The 17,391-nt window shown below is 34.1% G+C and overlaps 1 long non-coding RNA gene across 1 annotated transcript; it reads left to right on the top strand.

The window, feature by feature from the left end:
- Positions 1-11,265: 11,265 nt before the first annotated feature.
- Positions 11,266-16,712, top strand: LOC149779315 (uncharacterized). The gene is made up of 3 exons (XR_016415392.1): positions 11,266-11,374; positions 16,036-16,229; positions 16,643-16,712. It is a non-coding gene; the product is annotated as an uncharacterized LOC149779315 (long non-coding RNA).
- Positions 16,713-17,391: the final 679 nt, after the last annotated feature.

Genomic DNA, 17,391 nt, shown 5'->3' with positions numbered 1-17,391 from the left:
TCACATTTTTTTAAACTAATGTCTCTGACAAATAGGAACCATCATTTATAGCTTGCTTAAAACAACAACTCTTCCTTTCTCATTCATTACAGCTCATCCTATCATTCAGATAATATTGCATATCTGACTAGAAATCAATGACTTCTTCAATCTTGACTTATGCAATACATACATACATACATACATACGTACGTACGTACGTACGTGTGCGTTTGTTCTTCCAGCTGACCTCAATAGACATCGAGGTATTTTACCATTTTTTATAATAAGCCAATGTGACATGGACAACAGTCATTTACGTACCAAAAATGTCATTAGTGTGGTTATGAATATTTAACTTTGAGAAAATAAATTAAGAATACGTCAGCGAGCTTTAAGAGGCTGCATAGTTTGTTATTGCCACTTTCCATAAGTCTTTACGGAAACGATATATAAGCAGGATTGCATCATAAATCGAATGAAACGGAATATTTGTACGCGACTTCAACTACTACCTGACAATACGTATCCGTTTGATACGAATCATTGCCAGATGGTCCTAGAAAAGATTATAAAACAAAACAGAGAAACATTTCCCCCACTTTGATAAATTTGTTGATAAAATCCCCACTATAGAAGAAACCAGCTACTGCAATTAATTCTCTTAATAAATATAAGGCTTGTGGTCCCGACGATATTGTTGTGTTCTGCGGAATTTCCAAGCAATGTTCGGTTACTTAAAATTATATTCAGAAAATTGTACGAGACCAAGAAGTACCCATCTTTAATGGTGGGAAAAGGAGCAAATTAGATATAAATAATTATCTTGATTGAACTTTGGTTCCTGTGTTTTAGAAAGTCCTAGTAGGAATTATATACAATAGTCTATTTATCGTTTCTTAACAGATTTCTTTTCCAAACCCATTACAACACGGTTTTAGAAAAAACTGCTGTAGTATAACTGCAACTTTCTGTAAGAAGGGAGATATGTGTTGTTACATGGAAAAAGAAACTCCTGTCTAAGTAGCATTTCTAGACAATGCTAAAACATTCAACACTGTCAGATTATTCTACAAGTAGTAATGACCTGAAATCCAAAGAAAGACCTGGGGCAAGATGAAATGCTTGTTCGAGAGCGTGACTTGTTCTGGTGGGGTTTATTTTGTGGGAAACTGTCTGAAAGTTTCATTATTAAGCAGGATGTAGGCCAGGGAGGCACCTTGTCTGAACGGTTCTTTCTCGTAAAGATAGATGATCTGATCATTAAATTGGATGGAAATCAAGCGTGGTCTAAATATTGCTGATATCCACCTGCCGCTTTTCAGTTTGACAAATCACAAATCTCAGCAGTTAAAAGTATGCTGGCGTACCTCTAACACTGAATTTAATACCAAGCCACGCAATATGAAAAGCATGCGATAAGGGCAAACATTTGAAAACTATGGCCAGGCATTTCATATTTCATGATAGAAAAACTCGAATTAAGCCAAACGTATGCAGAGCTAGCCTGAGGAAGCAACGTGCAGTACTTAGGACTTTGGCCATACGAGTGTATGTGTGTGTGTGTGTGAATAGATTTATTATCTCGTATATCTCGTTTACAATTTAATTGTCTCACATTTCAATTATCTCCATTCAATAAATTGGATTTGTTATTTTATAGATTTAATGTGACACAAAACATAGGAAACTTGCCAATATTACCATCAACAAGCAAACTGCAGACTGTAAAGAGGAATAATGATAATAATAAACAGCTATTGTCATCAATTACCAATACTTGTCGTCAGTGATTATGATAATCATCAAATACTTCTTCCTCATCTTCTTTTACTAATGTTCACAACCTCTTGAAACGAACTTTTTTCAATCATGTTATCTTAATAATATATACATTAGGGAATGGAAGTAAATCGTCAGAAATATTAAAGATATTATTTGTAGAGAAGGCAATAGTAACTGACCTATCAACCATGCTACTCAAATTAATATGGAGTATAGGTAACACTGACAAGCAAGTTAGTATATAGGCAGCTTTGACATTCGCATAATATACATGTTGTGTTCTTAAAACAGTATGTAAGGGCCCTTATTGATAGATTGTCTAATTCTAATAGCAGAATTTGATATAAAATCTGTACATTCAGTTGATCTGTATCATAAATCAACCTGGGAGTGCAGTTGTCGAGCTGTCAGGTATCACTTCTTTCCATTGGACGGCTAGCTGTGTATTGCTTGACCAATGACCTTAAACTCATCAACACATATATAACATGAAGAAATAAATTGACCTAATCATGCGCCATTTTCAAACTATCCGTGCTTCTTTGCTAGAATATATCTTTCCTGCATCATATATGCTACTTCTACTCGATATACCTGTTATATGACGATGTTAAATTTTTTAATGACATATGAGGCAGTTGCACTACAACCATTTTTAGCGTCATAGGTTAACGCGTTCTTTACATTTGTGGTGATCATAGTTTGGCAGATGAAGGCCGATGTTCGTCATCTTAATGGTACAGCGCTCGAAGGCATTTTTGCTCTGATTCATTATATCTCCTACTACTATTGCTACTACTCTCACAGACAGACAGACATACATAGAGATACAGTGTCTGTACAATTAGAGTTACACACTTGTCAATAAAATGGTGTACGAGGAAAAGCTACATTGGTAATGGGATATTGTTGTATGTCAATTATTTTGAGACTTAATGCGCCCTTGTATCTACGTTCTAATTTACAGCAAACAATACGTGACCTATGTAGTGACTCGAACCCGGAAAGCACTTTTTGCATCCTGCAGTTCCCACGATCTTGTAGATAACCTGATTTATGTCACACCTATCATCGTTTGAATTCACATGTCAGCAATCATGGACACGAAAACATGTGGTGAAATTCAGAAGCAGATGAAAATGTTTCCTTCGCTCTTGAAATGTTTAGACGACGTACGATAGCCTTTTGTGTTTTGTTTAGAAATAAGAGATTCAAAGAAACAAGAAAAAGAAACGCTTTAAGTAAAACTTTACATACATACATACATACATACATACATAAATACATACAGACAGACATACATACATACATACATACATAGCTTGTAAGTTACAATGTATAGGTATTGGCCCATGTATCAACACATACATATATAGGTATATACAATATCTAGGATAATAAGTAATTCGAAAATATGTTTCATGTGCTTTTGAAACGAAAGACGTGGATGATGTACTCAACCCAATTCCTATGCGAATGCACTATCCTTTCAGGAAATGGGACATCAAACCTTGTTATATAATTAGGGTAGATGTAGATACGTACATGTGCAGAACAACGTTAGAAATTTGATCCATCCACATGTTGTAGTGAGGGGGCAGGTAGGGTATTGGTGAGGGGAGTTTTTAAATAAAATATTTTGTTTTTAAACTTCTTACGAATCACACGTTTGATAATTTGAATGATGCTTCGGGTTATACTACGGGGACACACAAATGTTTAAAATCCCTGAGATCCCTCAAAAAACAAGTTCCAATGTGCAAAGAGATTTATGGGCTAGTTACTATTAAACATGATTCACCAAAGATAGCTTGATGAAGAATGCTTTTCCGTAATATTTTGTTTCCCAAAAGTATTTTGATAATATCGACTGAATAATCAAGTTTATTCATTAAGGAATGGGGTTACATTGATCAGGATTCTAGAGAAGAAAGGATGCAATTTCCACCCCTACCTGGAACAGATCGAGTCTGAGACCGTGGTGTCCCTGGAGAAGAAACTTTGCTTTAATTGTCTCAACACGATATAACTGTTTCATGTGTTAATGACCCGCTAGACACTAATTAGCAACTAATCGCTAAGAAGAAAATTACTGATTACTGATACTGTTTAACGGATTAGAAAAACGAAACTGGATGAATGCAAACCAATAAAGCTCATGCGAAATTTCGAATGAGTTAAAGAGGAATAAATCATATTTTGCATATCTGGTCAGTAATTTTAGAATTATTCGTCTCAATTGTTATTGTAATTTGATGGATATAAGCACGTGAACCTTGCGTGCAGTATACACCAGGAAATGTGCTTATCTACTGGATTCACTAAAATTCAAACTCTCTTAACATATTCAGTGTCACCTTATAAAACGAACGCCATGTAAAAATGGGTTATCTTACTAGATTGTAGGGCTTGCTGAATGCGAAAGTGCTTGCCAGGTTCACGTCGCATGGATTATTCAAGTACTATTTGATGGAAGGGTGTATGGTCGCGAAATAATTGACAGATAATAATATCTCGTTTCCCTTGCAGCTTTTCCTCGTATTAGTTTTCAATTAGTTTTCATTGGTAAGTGTAATTCTTATTGCAAAGACTCTCTCCTCCCCCGCTGTCACTCTGTCAGAGTAGCGGCAATAGTAGGAAAAATAAAGCATCCAAACTAAGGTGCCCTCTAGTGCTGTAAAATTTATAATAAGAACTTTGGCCTTTATTTGTTAAACTACAATCACTATGTCAAACGTGATGAATTCATTAACTTCTGATGCCAAGATGATCGTATTTTCCGTAAAACTGAGTGATATATTCTAAAACATATCAACACCTTCATATAACCAGCATATTGAGTACAAGTAGCATAAATGATGCAGAAAATAAATAATGTAGTAAACTAGCAAGCATCGCTTGAAACAGTGCAGGATTAACGCAGATTTATTTAGCCATATTATGTGTGGTGGTGAGACTGAAAAAGGTCACAACCTCTATCCCCCATCATTCTGTTCCCATTACATCCAGTAAGCCTCACACTATTTGCAAAACGTGGATTGTTAATCCACGAAAGTGACATTTTCAGTCAAACTTATATTAGTCTTTGTAACTATACTGCACAAAAAACAGAAACTACGAAATGATTTTTACTCTACGGTGTCTATACATTGTGGTATATTTTTATTTCCTATAGCACGGAATTTGTACTGGCTGAGTATAATTATCCCTCACAGTAATTTGTACTGGCAGCGGAAATTATAATATAATAGAGAATACAACACATATTAGAATGAAGAATTGTTGTTATATATATATATATATATATATATATATATATATATATATATATATATATATATATATATATAGATAGATAGATAGATAGATAGATAGATAGATAGAACTATATAATATAGTCAAACAAGTCAGAGAATAAAACAACCGCTCCGGTGGCCTAGTGGTTAGAGCGTCCGCCTCGGATGTGGGAGATCGTGGGTTCAATCAACCGAGTCATACCAAAGACTTACAAAAATGGTATTAACAGCTGCCTCGCTTGGCGCTCAGCATTAAGAGGTTAGTGTTAGGACTGGTCGGCCTGGTGTCAGGACAATGTAACTAGGTGGGACATGATGTTACATGTCTGTGGCATGATGCCCCAGTGCTAGACATCACTATAAACTGCCACATTGCAGACATCGTAGCGATATGACTGAAAAATTGTTAAAGTTACGTTAAAAATCCAAATCACATCACAACGCACAGACAATAAAAATGCATTGCTATCGGGAAGTATAATTGAACCGGTGTGGCAAGTAACATCAACCATCGACTAGCTCTTAATATATTCGACTAACCACTCATTTCCATGCAAATTATGGAAAGTTCTGAAATAAATCTACTCAACGTGCACAATTCACTTACAAGTCAAGCGGAATTTTACACTCAGGAACATGCGTAAAAACAGTTCATTTTTATTTAGAAATGCAAGGTATATATCTAAAAATTATAATTATAAATGATATCGCTGTACCAATCAAAATGGGTAGCGCTTATCTATGGAAGCAACATTGCATGTCTGTCTGTGTATATGGTTTTATGAAAGAAATTTAGTTAGAATGACAAAAAGAGTATAATATTTCCAAACATAAATTGAACCAGTGCCGCAATAGCCTTATTCCACTGGGCCATCTGCCAATTGACGTACATTCGTGTAAAAATAAAGTTGGTGGTAAGGACTCGCTGTTCACAGGAATTTACTTGATGTGTGGGCGTAATTTAACTCAGGTGTATGTCCATGCCCAATGGAGTTTTCTGCTCAAATGAAAATTATAGGATAACTCTCGGTTTTATAAAGGAATACATGTACTTAGCACATTAACGTACTCTTGCAAATAACTGAAAAAGACGTCTTTTGCTTTTTTGATCCGATATTTTTCCTAACAATCGATTTGGACCGAATAGATTTGTGGATACTGTAAGAGTCAAGATAAACCCGATTCAGTTCTAGTTGCAAAATATATTGATAAATTACGCTCTTCATTTTTATCCAGGACTGCATTTAATAAAGGAAATCAACCATATAATAGTCAATGATATTCTTTTCTATTGTGGTATGTATATTTTTGGATTATGATACGTTGGATTAAGAGACTCTGTCTGTCAATTTGCTGAAAAATATACATCCTAAATTTTATATTTGCACGCAATATGCATAATGGTCAATGATAAGACTGGAAATAGATATTTTGTTTTGCACCATTGTTTAGATGATGTGTATATTTCCATTAAGTTTGATTAATTACATCTGATACATATTTTCGTTTTCATTTAAAACCTTTCGTTCAAGGTTATGTTTTGCACTAACATGCTTTCAAAATCTTGCCAGAATCAACTTGGAAACGAGATATGTTCTTCACACAAATGCAATGCATACACTTTGTACATCGATAATGACCGAATAATGCTTCCGCGTATAGAGAAGAAGTAAGATGATGATTTGTGTATGTATCGTTAGGGGTTAAAATTTAATTTGTGTTAATAATAATTGAAAAAGTATTGGTTATGATGATGACTGATATTTAAAGTTGATAATTTATATCAGGTTTATGAGATTGCGAATGGGGGCAGGAGAGAGAATGCAATAGCTGTAAACTATACAATGTTTGAGGCACTTGTTTAGCATAGAAAGGTTTAATTACTTCACATGACTGAGGGTATATGTTTCGTACTTAACAATTTACAAGGTCATTGGCTTTGAATTTCGTGTTGAAATGGTAAAATTGGTCATATTATCAGCATAGCTCTAACCATTATACAGGCATACATACACCACATTTTATTAATGCTACATAATTAAACCGTCAAGTCAGTAGAGGTTTAGGTCTGAAAAATGTAAAGATTTTAAAGTTGTTACACCTGTACATCAGTACGAAATTCATACAAAACAATAATTCACTTACATTCACGTGAATGAGCACAAGTCTAAGCAAGTTCACACGCACACACACAAGCACACACACACACACACACACACACACACACACACACACACAAAACGAGTCCAGGGACATCGGAACTTTTAAAAATGGCTGCTGAATATTCTATTACTTAGCTCTTAGTTTAAGTCCATTGAGCCATACAGTCATAATAGTACATGCTATACATCGGGTTATGTATATTTGATTTAAATTAGTTGTTTGTTTGTTAGTTTTAAAATTTTTGTATTACATTACATGCTATTGTAATGTAATTTTATTTACTGGATTTGATATTTTCCAGAAATTCATTTTTCAGAAATTCAGTCCTGTTTGACCTGACTGTTTTTTCGTAAACACTAATAATAGAAACTTTGTATCTAATGCTGACCTAGTTCCTGACCGTGATTCAGAAATCAGTGAGTTGAAATAAACAACTTTTAATTTTTTTTCTTACCCAGAGTAAAAATGATTGGTTTTAGTCGAGGCCATACTGGGAGGACGTGTTATTAGGCATGTAAAATACTTCTATGTTGTTCTAGAAATATGATCATGTGGTCCTTATAATGTTATCTGTTTTGCGTCTTAAATTAGTGTATAACCTTTTTCGATAGAGAATTTAGTCAGTCGGGCTTTGAACCATCGACACTTAAAGGTGTTTTGTTGTAACCAGTTTGAGTTGAAATTTTAATTTTTCTTCAAATGATTTTTATTCTAAAATATTATTTTTCCTTGGAAATACTTGTGCTTTAAATTAATTCTTAGACAAAGACAGTAATAGAAATGTACACAGAATTCAAACACTGGATTATTATTTTCTGCGATTCAAATAAGAACTGTTGATTTAACAGTACAACCATGACCACAACATACGTCATCGCCTTCCATTTTGGATTTCATCGGGATATACTACTGGCATATCAAATTGTGATCCGCCCCGGCGCAATAATAAGCATATATAACCATTCTCGCGACCGTGTGCAGTTGATTCTAGATCAATGATCGATTTCCACACATTAATCATTAGTGACGTATGAAAATAATAATAAAACGTATTAATAATCGCCGTTTAGTAAATGATATTAATATGGTACAATATTTTCATTGCAATCCTTTCTGCTTTCTGTTCCCCTCCCCCTCTCATGCATAACGGACAAACTATGCAGAAATGTGGAGCGAGAGAGAAAAGGACTTTGGGCTGAATTAATACCTTGAAATAGAAATTACACGAAGTAACCTGCAAGAATATGGTTCGTCGTAACGATGGGTGCACTTTCGTTGGGATCTATCTACGGTGTTAACAATGATACAAAGATGCAAACCATGCGACATTACACGGTAAATTTCCCGGTTACGTGGTACACATGCGGTGATGTATTTAATGTTTTGTTGTTGTTGTTCTTTCTTAAACATATTATAATGTTCTAAAAATCGATTATTATTAACTAAATATGAAAATATCCAAAGGCTGCCCCTCTCTCTCTCTCTCTCTCTCTCTCTCTCTGGACGATCGTAGCAAGATACGCTCTCTCTCTCTCTCTCTCTCTGGACGATCGTAGCAAGATACGGGCTAAAATCTATGAAATGACGAACGTAGAGGATTTTCGTTTGTGTCATCCCACGAGGTCTCCTCTGGACTTATGAATGATAGGTAAAAGGTAAGTCAAACCGACCAAAATATTAGAGAGAGAGAGATAGAGATAGAGAGAGGGGGAGTTTTAGTTTCAAAGTCAAACCGACCACACACAGTGTGTGAGAGAGAGAGAGAGAGAGAGAGAGAGAGAGAGAGAGAGAGAGAGAGAGAGAATTTATGGTCGGTGGTACTGATACTAAAGCAGAATGATGACTTAGATCAGCTGTAAATACATTAAAATATTTTAATTACCTCTTGTAGGTACGTCATTTCGTCATTTCGCTCAGTTTCCATTCCATATTAATTTCCATGCACCGGTACGTGAATGGCTAAATGTTCATGTGAATGGCGTAGAAAACGACGTGTTTGCAGTGCTCCACTTTCATCATTAAATCCATATTTCATGTTTAAATCATAAGCGTATATTATATTGATTTCATCAATGTGAAGAAAACAGAAAATAAACAACAAGAAAACGATCAAATTATCAATATGCAAAGGTGATTGTGAATAGCCACAAAAGGTATAGAACTACATTTTGTATCGGACACACTTGCGGATGTGACAAGTTCATTCACTAGGTCAATACACAGCTGCTTGTATTAAATCTTAAATCCGTTCAAAGGGCAAATATATGTATTTGTATGTGATATAAATAAAATATATGTATAGTATATACTCTGCATCAATGATATACCACTCGTTGTATAAATTATTCATTAAAAGGAAACTCGGCAATCCTCGTTTCCTTTTAATGAACAATGTATATACCTCGTGGTATATCATTGATAGTGCGTACATAATATACGTATATTATATAAATATAATAAGCATACGTCTCATGGATCTACACCGATGGATGTTGACATCTGTTTGGCAGTATCTAGTGTGTCCACAATCTCTGTCACACTTGTTGCACTTGTGATCTGAAGTTTGTTTGTTTCTTGGCGCTGGTAATTTCTTTAGGTTCCTTTTTCTTCAGCTATTTGCCTAAGACAATATCGTACTTTCTGAGTCCCTCCTGTACCTCATGTTGCCATGCAAGCCTATCTGAGGCAACAGGTTCCCAAGTGTCTGTTCTGATGTCCAGTTTCCTTTAGGTCACATTGCATGTATCTTTCGGTTCTATAGCTTGGTTTAAAAGAAAATGAAAAACGTCAATAGAAAGATTGTACTCATTAGCCTGTTGAAATAGTATCTCATCAAAGAAGGTAATTCATGTTTACGTTTAAACCAATATTCTCTTAGCCAGTCAGATAATTATTTAACAAACGCTGAGGAAATGTTTATAGATACATACAAAAAATGCATTGTAATTCACTTCACTGCGGCATAGATAACTCTTCCAAGAGCGTTAGTATTTATACACATTTCAGAAACAGAGACCTGGTAATAAACCCGGTCGCACAATGTTGCAGTAATTCCATAAACAATAAATGCAATAGTTTTACTTGTTGTGAAGACAACACAGTGTACCCCTAGAATTAATAAAGATCAAACGGCATGGTACAAAGTTGCCGAAAACTTGACCCGTGATTATTACAACGTACTGACGCATTGTCCGTAAGCGCTCTAACACATACAAATTTATGACAATTTATGACAATTTCATTTAAAATATAAACCGAAAACGTCTTGAATATTCTATTATGTTTGGTCACGTACTTTTTCTGAAAAAATTGTTAAGTATCTATCTGAAGTATATTTTGCTTTTATTTTTGATTTGAAGATTTATTTGGGTAATTTGGGTAATTAATTTCAATGAGAAGTTTTATTCTCTCACATGAGCTTATCAGAGACCGTTGGCTATTCTGTTTTTGTTATTTTTACATGCAGTTATCGTACATGAAAGCTAACTTACATGCTATACAGGTATGAAAGCAATTAGGGGTGCCTAAAGGTCTAACATTAAAATCATTCATTGAGCAGGATATGCATATAATGTTGTGATGTGAAATGGCAATGGCGGTGCTTTTGGAAATATTTAATGTATTATGTATCTTGTGGTGGACAATACCCTTTCATCAAATTAAATTTATTCCACTTATATACGTCAACATCTCAGATATTATTCATGCTTTAAAATCAATTTTAAAATAGTTTGCATTATGCTCTAAGACAGCGCATGCAAGGCGAAACCAGATAACTAAACCCTTTCATGTGTACAGTACACCTTCTTACATACTGATTCAGTACGCCCAGCATAATTAATTGACCTTGAAAAAGTTGCGCTTACGACACAACTGCACGTTCTTCACTATCCATGACAACTGGCTGCCAAATATTGACTGAATCCTTATGTGGAGGAAGTCTTAACACCATTTCTGGTGCCATCTGTGTACATCAATCCACGCAGAAAGAAACGTGAACTTCACTGATAACCTTTCAGAATATATTCTATAGAATGCCAGTGCTATATAATACAAGTCATAGACCGTACCAAAATAGTTCAGCGTGGAACTTTCAGCAGCAAAGATGACATTGACGATGATAATTCTGGTTCTTATGATTGCCGCAAAGGGTATGTTTACCAATTTATGGTGTAAGGGGAGATTTACACTCCTTACCAGATTTCAGTTTATATTGTATTTTTTTCACTCCTTACTAAAGGTAGGTTTTAGAAAATTACAGCCGTTTTCCTTCTTTTCACTTTTAATTTGATAGTTCCCATTTGGATCGATGCTGTTCCTGTTTGTTGTATCAGAAGGTATTTTCAATCGTTTTTAGTATACAATGTTATGATACGTTTTAGAAATATTGTCTATACAATATCATTATTAGTAGTACTAGTACTGTTGGTAGTAGTAGTAACAGAGGTAGTAGTAGTAGTTTCGCCGCTTTTGTTGTTTTTGTAACATATGTATTATCTCCATTCAATAGTGATGTCACTGATCGAAACGTCTGACTTTGAGGTCATCATGTCAGATGTAATAATCTAATAGTTTTTCATTGCTATGTTAATATCGTCGGGCGTTCTGAGAAAATAATTCCAAAAATATTGCATTTTTTACAATACACGTATTTTCCACAAACTAAGATCGATTGTTCTAAAAATAATTATATTTATTAACCTTTAGTCACATGATTGACATGCGTCCTTCATGCACACAAAGCAGAAGAAAGGGATGCTATGAACGAAATTGAGGCCACGTCCAACTTTTGGAAACGTTACGAATTTAAAATAAAATGTCCTTTATGATTTATTTGTTAACGTATGTTAATCTATTAAATTCATAAATTCCATTGTAGTACCAATAATTATTCTAAAATTTTCAGGAGAGTAGTTGTTTACGTTACGAATATTACTAATTTCTTTATTCCACTAAATATTTTCTCCTTTCGTGAATCATTATGTTGGTATTATGTTTACAGTTATAGTTCCCGGTTCCTGACAGTTTCCCTGTCGATTATATATATTGTGGCTAGGAGATTATACACGTCAATGTCATACATCTCTTATGGATCAGCAAACTCTCCAATGTCAACACAATGTATTTTACAGGGTGTCGATTATAGTGTAAGTTGAATCTTCCCATTTAGTTACCGTGTTTAGATGACAATTTTACGCAACAACTAAAATGTAATTAGGAGATCCATAAATCAATAAGATACTGACCATGTAGTTCTGGCTGATTGATTGGGAGTTGGTAGGGTCGGGTTGGATATTTTTATTTTATTTTACCTCAAAATAACTAGATACTATTTTTTACTTTTTCTTTAAGTAATAAATACCATTTTAAGCTAGTTTAGAGCCGGATTTTAAAAAGAAACTTCCAAGCTCTCCTCACTCCCCCGCCCTCCATCGCCCCAAAAATTAAATGGCAGATATTTGAAAAATAATCGTGGTACTCATCACGGTATGTTCAGAAACATTACGGTATATAGTGGTGCAAAAGGTTTCATGGTGCACAACACTGATAAATGTTCTTTATTTACTAGGGTAGCTCAGTTAGAACGCAAATGTTTCTGTATCCCTTATACCTCACAGCTAGTGTCTAGCAATCTACACCCATCTACCATACTTAGAACAGACATGTAGTGAAACAAATAATAACACTATTTAACACGCCAGCAATTAATTGCTATATCAATGCATCAGTTTACACATAAATGTAGGTCAGCATGCAGAAAAGAAGAAAGTCGAGAAATAAATGGAATTTTACGGAAATACATAATTAATTATAGCAATTATTAAAAATCTTTCATTTAAAATTTTCAAAAACGTCGTTAACATAATTAAAAACATTCCACATTTTTCCTATAGAATATATAATACCGCATCTTCATTTTTTCAGTAATTAGTTTTGGAATTTTCACATGGCCATTTTAAGGTTGACCGTAAAGCATAGGTCCCATGATTTCCGATCAAATATTTCTGTTATATTTGTTTAAACGTATTGTATTCCGATAAATGTTGAAAAATAGGCTATAAGTTCACAAAAGTCAGAATAAATCATTCCCATCCGTATATTCAGGTGCATTGGAATGTACACACTGTAGAAAGGTACCGCTTTTTAAAAGTGTATGCTGTCACTTATTTGAACCGATCTCGTTGAGTGGAAAAGATGGAGTGTCAAGTGGAGGATCAAGATTATGCAAGAGACTTTACTATTTATCTTGTTTACTCTTTCTAACCGACTCATCATGACAGTTTCCCCATGTTGGAGTGTAGCAAAGCTTCAACAGTAAGTACGCCACCACCTAATGTTGTGACTGTAGTATTATCTGCGAATAAGTTATGTTCTTGTGTGCTCTACCCAAAGTGCATGATCGTTTATGAACATAAGACAAAAAGCAATGAGCCTAAAATAACCATGCTTATTTTTAATGGATCTAGATTGTAATAGTCAATTTCCGATACTCACACTTTGCGTCATGTGGCATGCAGAGTGTGCAAAAAATGCTTATTACATTAGTAAGAAATTTATAACATTTTAACTTCGATAGTAGAACATTCTACTATCAAAGGTATTTCCAAAATTTAAAAAATATTACACTTGCTAAGATCTTCTTGTTTCTTTCCTTGAGCCAACATTACCTGATATTAGTTAAAGCTGTTTATCGTAAATGCCTATTGCAACAGTCTGGTTCTTCCTTGTGAAAGAGTGAGATTGGCTTACATCATGCAGGTACAATAAAGCTGGTCTTTATGTACCTATGTCCAATTTGTATGTATTGGAGGTTACTTTTGCTCGCTTCACTTGGTGTTGAAAAACACCAGACTGGACACTATAATGAAGGAATCAATGTACTGGACACTATAATGAAGGAATAAATATAGATCAGAACATTACAGGTGCAGCAATTTTAGGGACCATTGGACCTGTTGCATTTAAGTTCAGCGGATGTTAAGAATACACTATGCATAATAACTACCATCATTAATTATTGAAAGGTTTTATTTAAAGTTTAGAATTTACATAATTAAGGGATTCTCGTTGTTCTCCTTTGTATAATTTTTTGAAATAATGGTTGAAAAAGTCTGCAGTTTTAAATGCACTTATGGTTGAGCTTCCCATGATTTAGATATTGCCATGACGTGGGTTTGTTGTTTCGCGCTCATAAAAGCTTGATTATAAGAGCTTGTTTCGGCTTGATGAATTAGGCTTCTATATATGCTTTTCCATTCATTATAGTTTTCCCAGTCCTTAATTATTTGGACGATATTTCGTATAACCCTTTTTGTCTATCTCTTTGAAATCGATGTATGCTCACGCTCATGTTTAACGCTGTTGTACAATGATAATTCTTGTCTAATATGATGATAAACGTATGTAACATGCATTTAAATGAGCGTTCTTATCTATCTTTTTAAAGTAGTTTTACAAGGCATCACATCCATCAAATGAGTAAATTGTCATCAGGACGATCGCAAAAAATCTTTGTATATTATTCTATGCTGTTGGTTAATAGTAAGTTTTATCACATATGTAGTGATACATAAGGAAAGTGATCACTTATTGCTTACACAAATACACAAAACCATTTTCTAGTTTACTTGCGTATATATGCTTACTTAATGTTGAAATATCTTTCGTGATTATGCTTTGGCTGTCAAAGATCTGAGTGAAATTGGTATACTTTAAACATTCCAGTCACTTGAAGGGTGCCTTGTTCAAAACGACAACATTAAAAGCAGAACTTATTATTTTTTCATAATCGCGAACATAATAATTTGTACTTATTAATCAAATACTACAATCCATCCGATTTATCCGGTCGCACTGATTATTTTCTATTTATGGTATCCTCGCAGTTCTTAACAGAGTCTAATGCTACTACTGTACCCACTAACATGATAAAAGTATTATACATTAGAACATTTGAATTTCTTTATATGAAAGCAATTAAACGTGACTTGTTAGGTGATGCTGCAAAATTTGTATGTACCTTTTTTTTTAATTTTTACCTTTAGAGAGAGATTTAAAATATAGCACTGTCATATTTCTAGTATGGTGTGCTTTCTTTTGTGAGTTTCGTCACTTTTCAGATTAAATTTTGTTGTGAAAAGATCGTAAGACCTTGAACTTACCGACAAATAGGAACATGAATCACAAGATCATATTGTCATTTCCATTCAAAAGACGTGGCAGTTTTATGAGCTTATTTAAATATCTCAGAGGTGATTTCCTCTTTTTAATAAGCGATACTCTCTCATTGTGTTCAGATAGATTTATTCGTGAGCTGAACCAAACGTGCATTCATTTTGAAATGTAATGTGAATTTGCCCAAAGGTAAAATCCACCAATGAGCAAAGATGTGTGTTGACTTCATTGTTTCCATGCAGTCTCTGACATTCATCAAAGTCAATGCATTGCTTTGAGTAGTTGGACTTGCCCTCTCTGGAAACCATCAAGAAAAGCCCGCTGAATAAGAGATCTTAGCTTCTGTTATCTTTGCATACTACTACTGTGTAATGTGTAAAATAATGTGACATTTGTTTCTTGGTAGATGTACACATTTAGCAGAACAGGCAAAGTATCGTTACAAGTATTACTTTGTTCTCTCAAGAATGATATTAAGACTTAAGTGCAATTGCTAGCATATTTGATTTATATACTTCTGACCTTGTTTGCTAGTTATTCAGTTAATACATGGTAAGGAATACATGAAGTGAACGATTTCCACAGTCAGAAACATATATGGCTGAAATTAAATTCAAATAACCATTTTTTTCTTTAGATCTTCCATCGGTTGAGGCAGGTTTTGGTTGCCCGTTGTTCGAATCTATCTGTCACAACCATTGTAAATATGAGCTTGGGAATGGTCGTATTGGAGGATACTGCGCAGATGGTAGCTTTCCGCGGTCCACGTGTGTTTGCATTTGGAGCAAGAAATGATTACCAAGTAATGATTGGACCCGATCAAAGACGCGGGTTAGCGAAACATTTGCATTTCAAATAAAGTGTTGGAGTTCCAATTTTGCAATTCGACAATGTCAGATATTTAGGGAGCGTATATTTTTGTTGCATCAGTTTACATTAAACTAGATCAGATTGAAACAAATTACAATTGATTTAATATACGTTTTGTAAAACTAATATGAAAGAATTAAGTTATATATATATATATATATATATATATATATATATATATATATATATATATATATATATATATATATATATATAAAGTGATGTATGGATAGATAATGAGACTTATTTGTTGGCAATAATATCTTTGCTGTGATCCGTATTTTATTTTAAGGTATGTCATCATTCAGTTATCGAAAGTACCAGTCCTAATTCTGTGCATTTTTAACATCTCTCTTTTCTCTTCTCTGTTTCAGCTTTGATTGCGAAAACAACCTGCAAACATATTATTTGTAAACAAACTGCCAATAAAGCTCTCACATTGTATTTTCCTCTGGTCAACTTTTTTGTGATTAAATTTGTTCATCTATTTTGTCTCATTATACAGTATATTTTAAATTAAAGCTCTCCTATCTATCTCAAAATCTCAAAGACAAACTCATACTCAATACCAGTACTATTGGTATATCAAAATGTGATCGGCCCATGGTGCAATAATACACATACATAAAGAAACTTGGAACTGTGTGCTGTTGGGTCTATTCCTATATATCAACGATAAATTCCCACTCATTAATCATTATTGAGGTATGAAAATAACGATAAAAAGTAATAATATTCCCCGTTTCCTAAATGAATTTAACATGGCACACAATTTAATCTCAATCTCTCCTTTTCCAATTTTCCTCTCCCCTATCATGCACAAGGGACCATATATGCAGAAATCTGGAGTGAGAGAGACACAAAATTAGGCTGGATACAAAAACCTTCAAACTGAAATTGCACCAAGTAACCTACAATATCGTTCTTCATAACGGTAGGTTTACACTTCCCTTAGGACTTATCTAAAAATTTTATATACTCAATGATACAACGTTGACACAGTAAGGTAAATGTCTTGGTTACGGGTCACACATATGCAATGTATTTAAGGCTTTTTGATGTTGTTGTTGCTTCTTAAACCTATTATAAGGTTCTAAAAATCGATTATTATTGATTAAATATG

The sequence above is a fragment of the Sinohyriopsis cumingii genome, chromosome 17 (assembly GCF_028554795.1).
Source record: "Sinohyriopsis cumingii isolate HCF-2022 chromosome 17, ASM2855479v2, whole genome shotgun sequence".
Lineage (NCBI taxonomy): Eukaryota > Metazoa > Mollusca > Bivalvia > Unionida > Unionidae > Sinohyriopsis > Sinohyriopsis cumingii.
Note: the sequence above shows the minus strand (reverse complement) of the source record. Positions and strands in the feature narration are given on the sequence as shown.